We start from the raw sequence: 19,399 nt of genomic DNA, 5'->3' as shown, positions 1-19,399 counted from the left end.
TGAAATGTCACCGTGATTATGTTTCCATCCCTTCTTCTATAAGCTCCCGTGTTCCCCTCCCTCCCTGTGCTGCCACTTTGTGCAGTTAAAAAGAGAAGTGTTCCCTGGAGCGGGGCCCCTGGGGCTGCAGAGGGACAGCCAGAGGGAATCAGCCACACTTGTACCCCTATGGACCCCCCTCCAACACCCCCAATGCTAACCGGCTCCATTAAGGTTCTTTTCTGTTCCAAACTAAGATTGTCATTCCCACCCAGGTTTAAAAAAAAAAAAATCAGTATGCAAATACCTGAATTAACTTAAAAAAAATCAGTATGCCAATACTTGAAGTAACTTTCCTAAAGCTTTCATTTTAGAGAAAGGTTGAAACAATAGGGAGTTAAGGTCTGTCCTCTATTGAACTTGGTTAGCTTTCCACTTTAGGGGACACCTCCACTAAAGCTCCTCGAAAAATTAAATCCCATTCAAGCATACATGCTACGAGCTATATTGACACCATTTTCCAGGACATAAATGAACTGCTACGATGAAGCCCCGATGTCATCATATCTACCCTGCATGGGAGTGCTGAGCATAATGTGAGACTGCCCCACTTTTCTGCAATAAATAGCAATCTGAATATAGCTGCAGAACTTCTGAGCCATTCTTAGAAATGTATTTATTCTATTTGGTCTTGGATTTTTTTTTTTCCTCCCAAGAGGACTCTTCCCTTAAATAACCTCACTGTCCACAGGCACATGCTTACACTTTCTCTGCCCAACACCCCCCCACACACACACATATACATACACCAAGAGAGAAAAAAAATGTTGCTTGAACTATTACAGTCTGTTATAATCAATTTTTGTTCAGTATGTATTAAATTTTGAAATGGCACCAAAGAGCATGAAACTAAAAGAATCAATCGTCCTTTATCATGTCCTTTCAGGACAAAATTAACTTGAAATGGTCACTCTTGTTTCTTTCCTGTGGAAGAGAAAAAAAATTTCTAGGCGAGAGTTAAAAATCCAGGACATTGAACACCTGCTCTAGGGGAGTAAGACTCTTGGTGGGGGATTTAATGATCTTAAAGGTGTTACGGTTCACACAGATGTACAGATAGTGGTGAAAATACTGCACGTAACTCAGCACTCCATGACGCTGAGCACAGATACTTTGGCTCACATTTACAGTTAGCTGCTCTTCTGCCTTTGTTCACTCTGGAGGAAGCTGCCTGGATGTGTGTGGCTTGGGCAAGTTATTGAACCTCTCAGTTCCTGAGGAAGGATGAGGCTAACAGGGCCTTCCTTAAATAGATGCTGATAGGTTCAAACTAAACAATGCATGAGAAATAGAGGGTCGTGTCTGATGTGTAGGAAGTGCTCCATAAATCTTAGCTGCATTATCCAGCTTTTTGCTTCGTAGAACGCTTTAGTTATCCATCCTAATCATGCCATTTTACCAGGGATTCCTTGAGGACAATTTGTGTGAGTCTCCATCAGTCTTCATATCTCCTCGCAATGCCTTCCAGCTTCACCATGTAGTAGCCATGTGAAAATTCCACGGTCACCCAGTGGGGCCACGTTGAAACACACAAGCCTTTGGGACTGGAAGTCCAGGTATAGCCCAGCATCAGTTGGTGAAACTGTCTTACCACTTGAGTGTTAAACATGAAACCGTGGATGACATAGAGTAAGATAGAAAACAGTGGTAGGTACCTGCCTCCCAACGAGTCAAATGAAACCAACACATTAGAACCCCCAAATCGGCCTGTCATTGAAGAAAAGGTTGGCACCATGAAGTTTGCCAGCTTTCCAAATGACACTCTGGCCTTTTTGTTTTCATTTTCTATTTATCTGTTATTGAATATCTTTGGATACTGTGATGCCAACACAACAGAACTCAGTGGCAGATTTTCACTGCGTTGCATAAAGGATCAAATGATAGCAATCAAAGCTGTGAAAATGTCTCACTTTAAAATGACTTAAACAATAACTTTTTAAAAAATAATCTCTTTCCTCATAGAATTCACAGTGGGAAAAGTCCTTAAATCCTCAAGTGCAACGATTTATTTTCTCAAATGGAGAAACTGAGTTCTAGAAAAATAAATGTATTTCATCTGGAAAGACTCTTAAAATTACCCAACTGTGGGTAATTCTTTGAGGATTTGATTATGTGACTCATTATCTACATTGATTGAATTAGTTACATAATTGATCAAGTTAACTATATAATCTGCGCAACTGACCAGTCTGTACCAAATTACAATCAGGCCTTACATTACATAATTGTCTATGGTTTTGGTGCATCATCTAAATCATTTTTCACACCAATCCTCTGAAAAAAAGTATTAAAATACACGTCTACTAACATAACCATGTATGTTGACGGGTGTTAACTAGGATCATTGTGGTGATCATTTCACAAGATATACAAATATCAAATAATTCCATTTATACTTGAAACTAACATAATGTATGTCAGCTGTACCTCAATTAAAATCATAAATGTCAAACTTTTGGGGGAAAAAATGAGAAATTCAGACCTGGAAACTTATTTATGTACCAGTGGCTGGCAAGTGGCAGAGTTAGAACTTGAACCTAAGCTTTTTGATTCCTTATTCCATGCTCCTCCTAAGGAAATTTCCCTAAAAATAAAGAATAGCTTGTCACAGAGAATTATTTTAATTACTTAAGAACTAGACCAACTGGAAATGGAGCACATATTGGAAACATGTGGTGGAGGCAGGGACGCCAGGGATAAAGAACGGGTTTAGGTAGCTTTAATCTTAAAATAAAAGCTTTAACTACTTACCAATATTGTTGCACCCTAGGCCGTGAATATGCAAAAGTTTGGTAGGAAAAAGGTATCTGATTTCATTTTCTGGGATTCAACCATAATTTCCCAAACTAGCCCATGTGTATAATGAAACATCTGAAGTTTAAATCAACCATAAAAGCCCGCGGAAGCCTCCCCCAACACACAAAAAAATGTCTTAAGTGGGTCCAAGAATTTCATCCTTACTTGTCCTGAAGTATCATTATTTTTTACAGGAGTCAAAAATGCAAGTACAGAGGAGGAAAACCTTCTTATGAAAATAGCTAAACACTGATAGAGCCATTTCCTCAAATGATACTTACCAAGTAACAGGAACATAAGGAGGAGATTTAATGCGGGTGTTTTGGGGGAATATTAAGTTCCAGCACAGAATTAAATTCACTGAGCCTAGAAAACTGGTAGGGCTCCTCCCCCTTTGGTAGTAGCACATCTTTTCAGATACAGCATTAAAAAGACGCATAATTGTACATAGCTGCCACCCTGCAATCTACATAATATTCTTGCCTGTATCACAGCACCCCCCTTTTTTAAATCTAGAGAGACGTTCACTCTTTTACATTTTAATTAAGTTGGTTGGTTTAACCAGCTATACATAAAAAAGGTAAAGACCAAGGATTTTGCAATGACACCAACTCTATTCAATAGCAGCAGACTATAAACTCGCTAGTCCCATTGGAGTATAACTAGCCAAATGGGAACAGGTAAGAAAGCAAGGATGGCTGAGCGCCGTCTCCCTTCCCCACCACCTCCAGAACACCTGTATTAAAATCATTTCAAGTTCACATCCACAAGGTGATGCCCAGAGAAGACCTGTTCTTCTCACTGGACAATGCACTTTGTCCTAAGAAAATACTCTCAGAATGTTACCTTGATTCCCAGGAGGCAAGGGAAGGTGGTAAGGGATGGGAAGAAGAGAAGATGAAGGCAAAACTACCTTTCTTATTCAGCCATCTTAGTGCAGAATGTAGTTTATAGAACATGATGAAAGCAGTTGGGTAGCAGTGTGAGTGTATGTGTGCATGTGTGTATGTTTGTAAGGCTATGTTTGTGTCTGTGCATTTGTTAATTATTCTAGTTTTAAGGAAAGAGTCCAGTACAAACTATCTCTTCATTTACAAATCCATTGCTCTATAATATGTGTGTATGTGGGAGCACTTGGGTGGCTCAGTTGAATAAGCACCTGACTGTTGGTTTCAGCTCAGGTCATGATCCCAAGGTCATGGGATTCAGCCTCACAAAGGGCTCCAAGCTTGGCGAGGGGTCTGCTTGAGATTCTCCTTCCCTCTCCTCAAGCACACACGCGTGCTCTCTCTCTCTCTCTCTCAAGTAAATAAATAAACCTTTAAAAAATGTCTGTGTATGTATGAAAAAGAGTATATTCCTCTCCAAAAACACAGTAATCTACTAGAGCAGATATGTACTGTATCTTTAACCAAGGGATGGAAATTCAAAATCCTAAACTACTTCTGTAATGGCTTCAGGACTGGGCTCCCTTTACATCACACAAAGCTCCTTTCTCAAGGTGTTATTATGTGACTAGCACCCGCGACAATACCTGGTATCCTCATAGACAGGTTTCCCATCTGAGTACTTGGAGATGGATCTTTACAAGAAAGGCAAAAGTTCACATCTCCTTTCACACGTAAGAGGCATAGTTTCCCTTTTATGTAAAAATAAATAACATTTACTGTCGTGTGCTGGTAGCATGTTAGGACCTTTAAACACATTCTCTCTAATCCTAAAAATAGTTCTATAAGTCAGATACTACTAACCCTATTTGATGGATGAAAATAAGAACCCACTGAGGTTAAGGGATGTATCCACCATCACACACAAAGGACCTAGGAATCAAACTGAGGTCTCTCTAGGTCCAAGCCCATGCATTTCCCTTTAGACAGGATCTCCAGCTCATACCAACACTCCAGGGAGGTTAATTTTTATCCATTTATCATTATTTGTTTTCAACTTCACAAGAAATTGTGGAAAAGTTAGGAAATACACATTAACAAAGACCAAAAAAGAGAAATATAATTATTTGAATTCCCAATAAATTATCACCATTAACTTACTGGAGTATATTTCTTCCAATCTCAATATCTATCTATACAGATATCTATGTCTTATGTCTATATCAATATGTTCATATCTATAAAGACATCTGTAGAGGTATCTATAAACTCTATGTTTAGTGCCATCTTATCTTGTTTCATATTCCATATAGGAATGCATTTCTTGAGCAAAAAATTGGAAAAATATTATAAATACTGCTTTGTGGGTTTTATGTTGTTCCTTTTACACTTAAATTCTAAACAGAGTATATTCTTTTGGTCGCTAGATATCACCTTTGTTAATTTGGTAAATGGATATCAGTTTGTATCACCTCCAGGTGTGATAATGCACAGATGGGGGGTAAGGCCCCATCTATCAGGCACCATATGAACAACTATCAAGGCTGCACGGGGTGACCTAGTACTGATACAATATTATGTACTTTACCAGTTTTCTGTTGCTGGGTATTTAAGCAGCTCCCAATTTTTTTTTTTACCATCATCAACAATGTTGTGCTAAGTATCACTACATATATTTATATATATAGAGAGAGAGAGACTGATATATGTGTGTGTGTGTGATAATAAGCACATAACATTAAATTTTTATTAATTGGGAGACTGTCCCCTTTTTTTTCCTAAAAGATTTTATTTATTTATTCATGAGAGACACAGAGAGAGAGATGGGTGCAAGGAGGGACAAGCAGGCTCCATGCAGGGAGCCTGACGTGGGACTCGATCTCAGGACTCCAGGATCACACCCTGGGCAGAAGGCAGCGCCAAACCACTGAGCCACTCAGGCTGCCCGAGACTGTCCCTTTTAAGTGTGAAAGCAGATATATATATTTATGCACACACAAACACAATGTGTGTGTATATATACACAATATATATACACATATATACACAATCTTGGGCATTTATAAAATTATTTAACACATTTTTTAGAATAAAATTTTAGAGAAGTAATTACTTGATCAAATACTCTTAAATATATATGAAAAGTGTAGGTAACATATTACTGAATTGCAGTAGAATTGCAATCCAATAATATTTTATCATTTTACTCCCTTACAGATCAATGTGAATGAAACTTTTTCAGACTAGAGATAGTGGTCGGTCAAATAACTGGGTTGTGGAGCTGCATACACACTGTGCTCATGCCAGTGCAAAGAGTGATTTGTCTTAGTTTTCAAAGTCCAAAGAAACAACAACAAAATAGTTTGTTGTATAACACCAACCAACATTCACTGAGTGCTTACCAGGACTGATATTCATAGCTGATTAAAGTCTTTGGTCTTTTGATTGGTTGCTACCCATGCTGAACTGTTACGTATTTTAAATACGTGCTAGGTTCCCTCCTGACCCTGGAATACAGCAGTGAACAAAATCCCAGATCCCTGAATTTATGGTACTTATATTCTGGTGCACAAATACATGCATAAAATGTATAGTATCTGTGGTGAGAATACCAAAGGTAAAATAAGGCTCAATATCCTTCCAACTCATGTAGAGACACAGCACTTAAACATGTGAGGCAATTGAAAGCAAAGATTATACTGAGTTTCAGGACATATTCATTTTGTGATAAGGATATTGACTGATCTGGGCAGAACCCCGCCCCCAGGTCGGCCATACTTCTCATGTCTCCCATTCTTTACCTGTGGCCTGAGATGCCACATTTTCTTTCCTTGGAGGCAAATCTTCCCTGATGAGTTTTTGGGCGGCATATTATGCCACCCCCAGTCCTGCTGGCGATGGAGGAGGACATGGCATCTCCAATCTGCTCGTTTCTTTCAGGCGTCCTAATTGGAAGTCCTGCCTAGAACACATGGCCAGAGCAAGGAGCCAAGAGAAGAACAAAGGACAACTGCTCACATGTGTTCCTTCCCAATCTGGTCCAGGCTTTCTGGCTCAGCAGAGAGAGTCCGTAGTGCAAATTGCTAAATGGTGAAGGGTCAGAGGCAATGAGTGGTCACATCCCTGGTGGGCCATAGGGCTGCAAGAGAAAATACTGGCTAGACTAATTTAAAAATGAACTAAGAGATTGGGGAAATAACATAAAATGAAAGAGAGAAATTATAAAAGAGGAAAATCCACATCTCTGGACCTAATGTCTTTCTAGAATTAAAAATGTGGAAAGAAGCTAATGCTTTCCTTTTCTTAAAATTAAAAGTTAATCTACTGAGGACATATTATGTTGACATTATGGAGAAAACATTGAGGTAGAAATGGCCAGACTTGGATTTTAAGTCAAGGTCTAACATAAACTCATTCTGTGATTTCAACTCATAAACTCATTCATGTGGTACAAGTCCTACTCAGCATCTTACATGTGCCACTTACTGACTCTTCAAGACCAAAACAAAAGGAGTTGGTAAGACAGGATGTAAGATATGAGGTAGGAATATTTTAATCTAATTGTTGAAGAATAAAACTGGCCAAACAACTTTCCTTATAGATCCACATGTAAAAGACGGATAGGGTAGGAGTACAAATAGAAGTCCACTTGTAAACATTTTACAAAGAGACATGCTTTTTTCCAGGGTAATCAACCTGGAGAAGTTTTCTTCCATATTGACTTCTATTTTGGACTCAAAATCTTCATGGTCCTCACTAAAGACTCACCTTTCCACCTCTTCTATTCAAAGTGCACATGCAGGAGTATATACACACAAGTCACGTGTCATTTTTTTTTTTAATAAAGAGAAAACTCTGAAAAGCCAGAAGAAATATCAGAAATTCTTGGAGCCAGATTTTTTTAGGAATGTAGGATTTTGCAGAGTTTTGAAGGTTAAAATAGTACAAGTTCCCTATGTTATCTAAAACCCTCTCAAGCACCTCACAATCAAACACATTCAGATATCTGCAGTAAGACGTATGAATGAATGTCCATTCTAATTAAGATGAACTAAGGTCATACATATCCTTATATCAGTGCAAGTCAAGTTATACCAAATAAGTTTTAGTGACTGAGTTACAAAAAAATTGATGGAGCTTTTTAGATTTCTGAGTTGCAAATGAACTGGCTAATGAACTGTGTATCTCCTGACACTTTCCCTTTTTGCAGTTCTAGTGATTAGGATCTTAACCAAATTATGACATAATTATCATCACCTATAAATATTTATTGATTGCCAATTGAAGAAGATGGGGCATTTACTTAAGATGACAAAGCTTTTCTCATTAGCTGCTTATACTCTATACACAGTGCAGAAATTTGAAATGTTGTATGACTAGAATATGATAAAAGTCTTAGTCCCACATTACATAAAATTATAGTGGTTTTGTTTCAATGTGAAGTTGTGTTTTTTGTGTTTTATTTTTTGGAGGAAAGGTCAGTTTGTTGCCTAATTTCCATTCTTCCATCTTAACACTTCTTCTCCTCCCCTGCTTCACCCACCTCAGTTCTGTCATCATTTCCTTAGGGCAGGTCTCCTTGCCTGTCTTAAATAGGTAAACTTGCCCTGTTAAAAGTTTTCATGCCTTAAGGGTGCCTGAATGGCTCAGTTGGTTAGGTGTTAGGTTCTCATTTTTTTTTAAGATTTTATTTGTTTATTCATGAGAGACACAGAGAGAGAGAGAGAAAGGCAGAGACACAGGCAGAAGCAGGCTCCCTGGGGGAAGCCTGATGCAGGACTCCATCCCAGGACCCTAGGATCATGGCCTGAGCCAAAGGCAGATGCTCAACTACTGAGCAACCCAGGCATCCTATGATGGACTCTGGATTTTGGCTCAGGTTGTGATCTCAGGGTTTTGAGATCAATCCCTGAGACAAGCTCTGAGCTCAGTGTAGTCTGCTGGATATTCTCTCTCTCCTTCTCCCTCTGTCCCTCCTCTCCACCTCTCTCTCTCTCTCTCTCAAATAGATAAATGTTTTTTAAAACGTTTTCATGCATAATGTACATCTCCTCCATTGAAAATATACAATTATTTTGTGATTTTCAAAACTTAGTATCTTACTCCCCACTATACCATAAATTCCCCAAGACAGAGAGAGACTATGTCTGAGGGTTTTCCTCCACCATTGTTTCTTCATCAACTAACAAAATGTTGAGTACAGAGTAGGTACCAAGTAATACATATTAGTTGGGTGGATGAACTGATGGATGAATGGGTAGATGGATGAATGGATGAATGAATGGGTGGGTGGATGGATGTATGGGTGATTGATTTAGTATAGAGGGATCATTAGGGTCAAGTTGAGGTTAAAATGAAAATGAAGCTTTGTCTATTTCTGCATAAAATAAAAAATAGGAGAGTATGTGAATATTGGAGGGGAAATTCCAAGACACTATTTACAGCATTATTTACATCCAGCACCACAGTGCAGGTCTCCAGATGTGCTTACATTATGAAGAATTATTTGTAAATCTTGACCTTTAGCTTGAGACAAAGTAGTTTAGAAGCTCTGAAAAAGAAGAGGATCCAAAATCCAAACCTTAAAATAAAAATAGAATTAATGCAGAAAGACCCCCTCTAATCTTGGGTACATTTTTATTTTGATGAGAACTGTAGGAAAACTGAGCTTGGGAAGAAATTATTTGCAAGTGATGATGAGTGAAGGTGTAGCTCAAACAAATTCATTCAACAGCTCTAAAAGGGGCCCATAATTTCCTAAAAGAACAAAAGTCTTCTCTGCAAAAAGATTTTCTTTTCTTTCTCACCTGGCCAATATCTTAAAAATAATTAAATACATGCAAATAAGAAAAGGAAACCAATGAACTTCTAACTAATAGGAGTCATCCTGAGGGTATGAATAAAAAGAAACAGGGAAGAGGAGGGATGGAATCCATTAAACTCTCCAAGTATCCAAAACCTGCCAGCAATAGCAAAAATGAAAATGAAACCTTACCTTTTTTGAAGTTCTTCCATTACTAATTGAAAGGTAAGAAGACTGGTTCTCTATGCCTTAGGAAATACAGACTTAACAGATGTCTTTATTGAAGACTCTGCTGTTCTAAAGGAAAGGAAGATGGATAGCTCTTCCTAAGCCCTTTTGTCATGTCATATCCAAGTTCTGTCACCTAAACCTGATACACAATTAAACAATTGGCTAGGGAGTTGTCTTGACAGATTATTTGCCATGCTGGAAATGAAGAGATATTTGCTGCACCATACACTTCTCTTCCTGGAAATGTTCCTAATGAGCAAGATTACCAGCAGGAATTATTTTTGTGTTTGGGAACCTCTCTCTAAATGGGAAAGGAAAAGTCAAGTTTAAAGCTAAATCATACGAGTTAAAGGGATAAAAAAGGATGCTAAAAGGAAATGATGGCACTAAGGGGTTAAATGACTTTGTCCTTATCTGAAAATCATTTCAAATTAATCAGATCACTCTGCCCATTTGTGAGCAATATTTTTTATGAATAATATTTGAACTTGTTTGTTCATTTAGATATTTTAAGGCATTGACTTTGTACATATAGTTTGAAACTTTTATTCAAAGCAACCATCTCTAAAAGATGGTTCTTTTTTGATGTGATAAAGGATTTCATCAACACATATTAATGAGGCCGTAAAGCCTGGAAGAAATAATGTTTGCCTTCCCTACCTCTGACCTCAGCAGAGGTGATTGTGTCATATGATGATTTCTACTTCATTCTATGTCAAAACATGTGCATGGTATGGAAGCAGTTATTATCTCAAATGATCATTTGGATTTTCATCACTATTGTAAAGAGCTGCCAAAGAAGATTTTGCACACGTACCAGTGCATGGGCGTGCAATGGTGCAACCATATCTTTTTTTGTTTGTTTGTTTGTTTGTTTTTTTGTTTTTTGTTTTTTTTTTGGTGCAACCATATCTATATTCACACAACCCTGTGTACACATATCATCAATATGCTCATGAATTTGTGCACCTAGGTGGATATTACGCAAACACGAGTGTGTAGATACATGTCTGAATGTGTTTATGTGTGTAGTTTTGGCTCATCCTTTACAATCAAAACAATGTCTGCTGTTCAACTTTCCTCACAAATGAAAGGGGAGGAATCAGACTACCTACTTTTACTATACAGTTTTAAAACTTTATTGCACTCACCACTGATCTGGAGTACTGGTGAAATATAATGATTTCTAAGGCTCAGGATTCTGCATTGGAACAATTCCTCCATGATTCAAATGTCTTGTACCCACTATAAATACCCTGGCCTAGTAGCCAAGCCAATTTGTGGCCAACCTACAGCCAGGGATGTTTGCCCCCAGAAAGAGAGTTGGCCAACTCAAATTCGCTGCCTGTTTTGGGTCAATATGAGAGCTAAGAATGGCTTTTACATTTTTAAATGATTGAAATTAATTAACAGGAAAATAATATTCTGTGGCACATGAAAATGATATGAAATTTACAGTTCAGTGTCCATAATAATGTTTTATTGGGACACAGTCATTTAAGTATCCTCTATGGCTGTTTATCTGTTCCAACCGCAGAGCTGAATAGTGGCAAGAAAGACTAGATAGCCCATGAAGCAGAAAATATTTATTTATTTATTTATTTATTTATTCTCTGGCCCTTTGCAAAAAAAAAAAAAAAAAAAAAGGTGTTGACCTTTGCCCTGGACCTTTACCTCTATTCTGTCCGTGTCTTTTAAATCTATCCACGACATACTGTTTTACCCTTTCTCTCCTTCTCTTGTCCTTGAAGGAGGACCTGACTGTATATCCCTCTTCATCTTCACTCGTTTTCTCATTGTAAGTCTTGGATCTTCTCATGAAATTCAAAAATAATTCCTGCTATTAAAAAAAAAAAAAAAAAACAAGGCTCGGTGAAGACTTGGGAGAAAATAGAGTCTCCCCTGATGTCCTTGAAATAATATTATCAGAACACTATAGTCCTGGAGCCCCTGGGTGGCTCAGTGGTTGAGTGTCTGTCTTTGGTCCGGGCATGATTCCAGGGTCCTGGGATCGAGTCCCACATCAGGCTCCTCAGAGGGAGCCTACTTCTCCCTCTGCCTATGTTTTTGCCTCTCATGAATAAATAAATAAAATCTTTTTAAAAAGGACACTATAGTACTAGAGGAATAAAATAATACTATAAGAATAGATGGCTCTATGGAAAAGAGACATGCTTATCCTCATAATCATTTGAGGAAAGTTAGGGACTTCCAGACTATTGGAAGGTCGCAGAGGAGAAATCATGATTCTTTGAAATACTAATTTCAGAATTTGTTCAAAACTAAAAATCATTGATTTGTTGATTCTAAACAATCCTTTAGTCTGCTAGGTAAGTGTGTAGAGGTATCTTCTCCCATGGCTTCTGTGCATGAGATAATGTCAAAGACCTTTTCCTAGTTTGATCCAAAAACAACATTCATAGAAAGCAGGAAGGAAATCTGAGTGTTCTGGATCCTTCCTTCATAGTAACCACCACAGTGGCAATTACAGTGATATTTATGTGATTGTCTCTCTCTCTCTCTCTCTCTCTCTCTCTCTTTAAGATTCATTTGTTTATTCCAAAGACAAAGAGAGAAAGAGTGTGCACCATGAGGTTAGGGAGGGGGTAAGGGGCAGAAGGAAAGGGGGACAGAAACCCAAAAAGACTCCACATTGACCACAGAGCCCTCTAAGGGGCTGGATATCATGACCCTGAGATCACCACCTGAGCTGAAACCAAGAGTTCCATGTTTATCCAGCTGTGCCACCCAGTTACCCATGTGTGATCATCTCCTTACTGTCTACTTTCCAGGCTTTCTCACCTAGGGTTCCTCATCTGAATCACAGAACCCAGAAAACGTATTGCAAATTATTTTCTCGATTATCTCCAAGAAATTTGACCTTACCCAATTGTGGGACCTGGTTATCTAGTTCACGTGAAGTTGTTATTTCTACATCTAAAGTCTGTAGAACAGGTAATCAGCCAAAGGAGATCAACGTGAACTGGGAAAAGCAAGGTCAAACTAGAACATACAAGACTGACCTTGAACTCACATTGGTCTTTCACCATTTCTGAGCCTCAAACCTTGAGGACAGGGTGTCCTGAAAGCAGAATTGGCCTCATGTACATGTGGCCTATGTAATCACTCAGAGTCTCCTGCTTAGAAAGATCTCATACTTGGTTTAAAGCTCTCCTGGTAACACCTTGAAATTCTTAATGATATTTGAACCCTATGTTTTCATTTTACACTGGGTGTCAGAAACTAGGCACAACTTTCCAGTTGTGCCTGCTGGAGAGGCTGGCACTCCTCCTCAGGTACCTGGCTCAGTAGCTGGAAGAACAGAAGCAGAAGATCTAGCAGAAGGTACTAAGGGTCCAGCGGTTGCCCCATGTCAACCAGATGAACCAGCAGGTAAACATGACATCATGTGTGAGCTGCTATGGTGCCTCATGCCTAGCACTAATTCCCCAGTGACCAGGAGTGTGGCTACTCCTTCATTTATACCACCTCAATTTCCAAAAGGTGTCTCCAGTGGGCCAACATGAACTCAGAGTGATGCAGGGAAAGGAATTCTTGAAAATGTAATAAGAGCTTACACTTACACACTAAACACTCCCCATACAAGCGGCTGTATGGAAAAACCATTTTAATCAAATCCAGTGGGATGCAGTAAAGGCAGAATGGAAAGAGCCACAAGACCTGAATTCAAAGCCCAGACCCATCATTCACTGATCAAGACTTTACACAAGTTATTTAATCTTTGAGGTTCGATTTCCTCACCTATAAAATAAGTATAGCAAAACCAACTTGCAAAACCACCGTGAGAAGGTGATAAAACGTCATCGATATACTTCTGCCATTTTAAGTAAATAAATAAATAATCTGAAACCTGCTGCATTCCTAAGTAAAACACGTAGACAAATTAACAATATAAGAATGACCCCTGGTGCTTGGTTGAAAGGACTGGAGTTCTTCTTTTCCTACTGTTTTAGCCAATAGCAGCACCTCCTCAAATCTCCCCTGGCCAACCCCAAACGATACGAGAAAGTAAAAAAATATTCCTTCAGGGACTTCTCATTCGCTACCAGTACAAAATTCTGTTGTCTTATTTTATCTTCAACAATCCATGGACTTGCGTCTTCCATCCCGTACTAGGGCTATATTTGTTTTACTGTAAAAACAATACCTTATATGACTTTAGGTGAAGTCACTTAACTCTCCTTTAAATCCTCAAGCACAGTTGATGTTACAGGAAGATGCAACCTTCCACTTGGCACCTCCACAATGATAATGATGGTGATGGAGAGTAGCCAACTCTACTGAAGAGACGTAGTATGTATCAGATGCTGCATGAAACATTTTAAGTGGATTCTCTAATCTCATCTTCATAGCATCTTCATTACATGGAAATCAGGAAACTGAGGCTCAGAGCTGTTAGGTAGCTCTTCTAAGATCAAAAGACCAGGCTCATAAGTGGTACAACTGATCGCAAGCCTGGGATCTCAAGTCTACATTTGTAATCACTCTTCAATATTGTCTCCCTGAAAGGACTCGGTACTAAGTTTAAGAAGCCCAGTAAACAGATGTAACTAAAATGCAATCTGTGCTATTTATGTGAAGGAAAGCTGATGAACAAACAATTACTTTTAAAAAACACCTGCAGCAAATTTGAGAGTTTAAAGCTCATCAGTTGGTACTCTCCAAATCATTAGGGAAATAGTGGGTGGGCAGGTGAGAAAGAAAGGGGAACAGATGGGAGTTGAGATGAAGGAAAGGAGAAAAGGAGAGATGAAAGAAATTCACTATGAATTTAGAATAAGCAGGTTAAATTTGATAGGTGTGTGAGCCCTTCCTCGGTTGCAAAGTCCAGGTCTGGCTGACAAGTAATCGCATCAGAATCCAGATATTCTGAGTATGTATCAGTAAAAAAAAAAAAAAAAAGAGGCAATCACTCCCATCTAACCAGGGAATGAGACGTACAGAAACTCTACAGTCTGAATTTCTGGAGCCTTTCTAACTCCCCACAGAGTCAAAATCAACAAGGCTCACGTGAAAATGCAAAGAACCACTTGGGCATAACACCCTCAACAAGTAAATGTGCCTCCTCCAAGAAGCCCGAGAAGATCCCGGGAGCCAGAACCAATGACTTCTGACCTATTCTAGTAGCAGAAGGTACAGCAGCTTCCTTCAGCATCATTGAGATAGTAACTGGCCACTTTTCTGGAGCACAGCCCTGGAAAGCTAGGCTACTATTTTAACAGTAAAATAAACTTTTATAATCCTATAGCATCCAGAACACTGCTTTCCTCCTAAAAAGCATCTTCAAGAAGTATACGTTAAGGATTTTGTTTATTTTTATACACGAGAGACACAGGGAGAGAGGCAGAGACACAGGCAGAGGGAGAAGCAGGTTCCCTGCGGAGAGCCCGATGCAGGACTCGATCCCAGGACCCCGGGATCATGACCCAAGCCGAAGGCAGATGCTCAACCACTGAGCCCCCCAGGTGTCCAAGAATATATGTTAATCAGCAGACAATTACGCTTCTCACACAAAGGCAAAATTACCCCAAACCAAAACTATGCTTCAAACACATTTCAAATTTAATAAGTGAAAAAGTGGCTAAAAGCCATTACATTATGAGAAAACATGTTTTTTTTTAGTGTAAAAGAGCATTCCAGGTTTATTTTAATTCAAAAACAGGATTAGACATTTAAAAACATGATTTTTTTTTTCTTTGCCATTCTGAACATCCCTGGGGGTGGGGGTAGAAGCTGTTCTGGTGTCATCTTCCTATCTCTATTCAGTGTGTTTTATCAGAGTGACTCAGATAGAGAATGTCCTTTTAGAGATGGGATTACTTTGGTCTAAAAAGAAAATCTGCAAAGCGGTGACGTTTCTGGCTGACTTGGAAGGATTTTTTTTCTCCTTTTTCTTTTTTTAAATTAACGATCAGTGACTCTTGGTGTTTTTTTGTTGTATTTTGTTTGTTTGTTTGTTTTTTGTAAGCGTACTTTTTCTCATTTGGTTATGGTGAACCCAACACATTTCATTATTTTGTTGGCACTGACTCCCTTTAGCCATCATTTTTAGCATAATGGCCAACCATTTTTCTTCATCCTGTGATACTCAGGTAGTGTATGTAAGACTGAGTCCCACAGTGGAAAGGTAGTATGATAATCAGTATGATAGGTGGCCTGGCATGCTCCACTGTACTAATATTTTTTCCCAAATAAAGGAACATTGTTGCTTACATTGGTCAACGGTAGTCACATAAGGGGGCTTTGGATGGATTCTACACCCTGTAATTTGAATACCCTGCAGAAGCACTTCTGTGTGCACTGCTCCCTCCACCCTGCATGCTCTTGCTCTATCTCCCAGTATCCTAGTCTTGCTGTCCTTCACCTCAGAGCTTACGTGCCGCCAGTGCCAGGAAGCCTTCCCAGATACCCCCTTCTGCAGATTTGCGCAGCATATGGCAGCTGGAGTTATGAATACTCTATTACCGAGGTGTGCGTCTCTTTCAATTGCCCTGAAGCAGAATTCTGAAACATTAGCCTAGGTTCCTGGGCCCTTCCCACTTCCTCTCCTCCCCCTGCACGTCCCTCTTGCACCATCTCTTGCCACCCACAGTCTGGCCCCATTCTGACTTTGCCTTCCAGGGAAGGCAAACCACGAGGTGCTTCTGACAGCAGCGCATTGCCACTTTTAACTTCTGCGTGACTTTATCACCTAGACTAGAGGTTTGAGCAAAGAGTAATGCTTCTTTTTTTTTTTTTTTTTTTTTTTCTCTTTCCAGAGTCACCATTTTCAGTCCCAGGCCAGTTCCGAAAGCTGATTTTTGCTAAGAGATCAAATGGATTCTGAGATTCGAAAATCCACAAATAAGACTTGGATGTCAGGTTAATGAACCTGCAGAGGATTATTTTTAAATTCCATCAAGATGATGCAAGTTTGCTAACTAGACCCCATTTGTAATTATAGTCTTTATCAAATGTGTTTTTCATAACTGAAATTCCATTGTCATTAAGCCACTGCCTGAAATTTTAACCCATGATCATTTTGTATTAAGAACACTGAATGAAAACGTAAGGGGACGTTTCGGTTTCATTCATTGTAAAAATAAGGTTATATCCTGAACTGTTCTTAATGGTAAAGGCTAAACAATGACAAGATTAAACTTTATGGAACACCTTTTTCAGACACCAGATTGCTTTCTACAAGACTTATTTGTTTCAGTGACATCGTGCTACAATGGCAAAAGCCTAAAGAAGAAAGAAAGAAAGAAAGAAAGAAGAAGAAAGAAAGAAAAAGCACAATTACCTGATGTACCTAAGCCTGGGGTGAAGGGCAGATGGAAAGCAGAAGAAAGACAGGGAAAAGGAAAAAATAACCACAAAGGAGCATTAGCTCTAAAATCCTAGCACACGGATCTCCGGCTATTTTATCTTGACTTTATTCTCCACCTTATGTGGCCCTCAACATAATGCAACCACAGAATTCACTTTTGGGCACGGCTCAGAACTAGCGGGCTCAAAAGTATGTCTCATCGATAGAAATTGCAGTTAACTTTTTAACTTTTTTTTAAACTTAAAAACCTTTGGGGGATCCCTGGGTGGCGCAGTGGTTTGGCGCCTGCCTTTGGTCCAGGGTGCGATCCTGGAGACCTGGGATCGAATCCCACGTCGGGCTCCCGGTGCATGGAGCCTGCTTCTCCCTCTGCCTGTGTCTCTGCCTCTCTCTCTCTCTGTGTGTGTGACTATCATAAATAAAATAAAAAAAAAAAAAACCTTTGACAAAATGTATCAGTGTAATTCATTAAGCTGTGTGTGTAAATATAACCCATAGCACATATTTAAACTTTGATTTCAGTGATTCTACGTTGTATGCTAGATTTTAAGTTCCTTGGTGATGAGGGGATTTTGTGTATCTTTCTACCCCTAAGAAATTGTATGGCAAGTAGACGCATTTAACAGCATCGATCTACTGGCTGATTTTGAGAAGCCTTGGGTTGTACTCTTAAACTGGTTATTATACAACACAAGCATCTTTAAATACTTAGTCGTGGGCCAACTGAGTAGTTTTTATCAACATCACTCATATAAATGAGTAGCTCCTAAAAGTATACCCGAAAATTAAGTTTAAGTCCACCCTTAAGAGTAGACTTCTTATTATTTTGCCCTTCGAGAAAATATCTTTATTTGGATTCCGGATATGAGACCATGAGCTTTCAGGCTGACCACGGGCATGCTTGATGTCCTCAAAGCCTAGCCCCCTTGTTCAGCATAGAGACGGCATCAGAGAATGTTCTCAGTTAAAAATAAAAATTGGCTGCCCAGTACATCGGGTCTATGTTAGTGAAGATAAAAGTCACTATACGAGATTTTAAATTTATGCTATGTCTGAAACAACTGGGCGTTCTCGTTTTCATCCTCAACCGAGACCTATGTGCATCAGCAGCCAACAGGGGTTTTAGCTTGCGCTGCAATCAAGAATTGATGCTCGTTGGAAAGTGGATGAAGTGCGGGGAGGGGCCCTTTCTATCGGAAATCAATGGCCCTTAGGAAAATAATGCAGTGATGTAGAAATCCAGCTATTCTGCGAGCTGGCTCCCATTCCCTGAAACTTCACCCTCGGACAAGAAAGATCCAATAGAACAGCCCGCAGGAGCCTCTGAATTCTGGCCCCTGGCACGAGGTCGTAAAGGCATTCACGTCCCATGTTCTCAGATGGTCACCTGCACTGGGGGAAAGAGAGGGAGACAGAGAATGATACTATAATGTCTTGCTTTGGCAAGACAAATTCCTTGCTGCAGTCACTGGAGGTAGAAAATTCTCCCTGTGTCCGAGGCATGGTGGGTGACACAACATTCCTGAAGCAGACGGACCATGAATTCCAATGAAAGCTTCATTCTTTCAGAATGCCATGAGTACCGGAAGTTAATTTATGGACTCGCCTGAAGTACAGATGCTCAGCCTGAGTCCTCCGACAGCCTCGCTCTTTTAAAGGCAAGTTCGGTCCCAGGGCTCTTGACGATGGGGAGGCAGCAGAGAACTACCTTCCCTGATGGTCTGATCAAGATTCCACGTGAGTGGAGGTCCCACTTTACTGGTTATTGTGTCTAATGAGTAAATTTGCAAACCTCCCACTCTGAAGGAGTTGCGTGCATCTATTTCCTACAGTTGAAGCGAGCTGGGAAAGGTTTTCTAATTTAACTTCATTTTTTTTTTTTTTGCATGTTTTTAGACAAAGCAAGGAGAGACAATCTTTAAAAACTGGCTAATGGGTTCTTTTTTTTTTTTTTTTTTCCTTTTCTTTTCTGTTCTTGGCAGGAAGGTAAGTAAAATAGTGCAGGGGGTTCTTTGTGAGGTCTCTCTGCCCACTGACAATTCTTTAACAAAGATCCTCCGATCTGCATTTCGTATCTTGATGTTAGTGACATCCGTAGGAGCTGTCTAGCCGTTTGAGACTGGCTTTTATCTTTCTTCGTATTTGGAGTCCACACTGGACAATGACAGCAGTCCCAGCCTCACTGAAGCTCATCAAACTGTCTCATTCACAGTGATGACTGAGTTGGATTAGACCCAAGGACTCGGCTGCTGGTATTAAACCATCAGACGTTGCAGGCCCTCAGCCGCTTTAATCATTAGGGTGGGATTAATA

The sequence above is a fragment of the Nyctereutes procyonoides genome, unplaced genomic scaffold, assembly GCF_905146905.1.
Source record: "Nyctereutes procyonoides isolate TBG_1078 unplaced genomic scaffold, NYPRO_anot_genome, whole genome shotgun sequence".
Taxonomy (NCBI): Eukaryota; Metazoa; Chordata; class Mammalia; order Carnivora; family Canidae; genus Nyctereutes; species Nyctereutes procyonoides.
Note: the sequence above shows the minus strand (reverse complement) of the source record.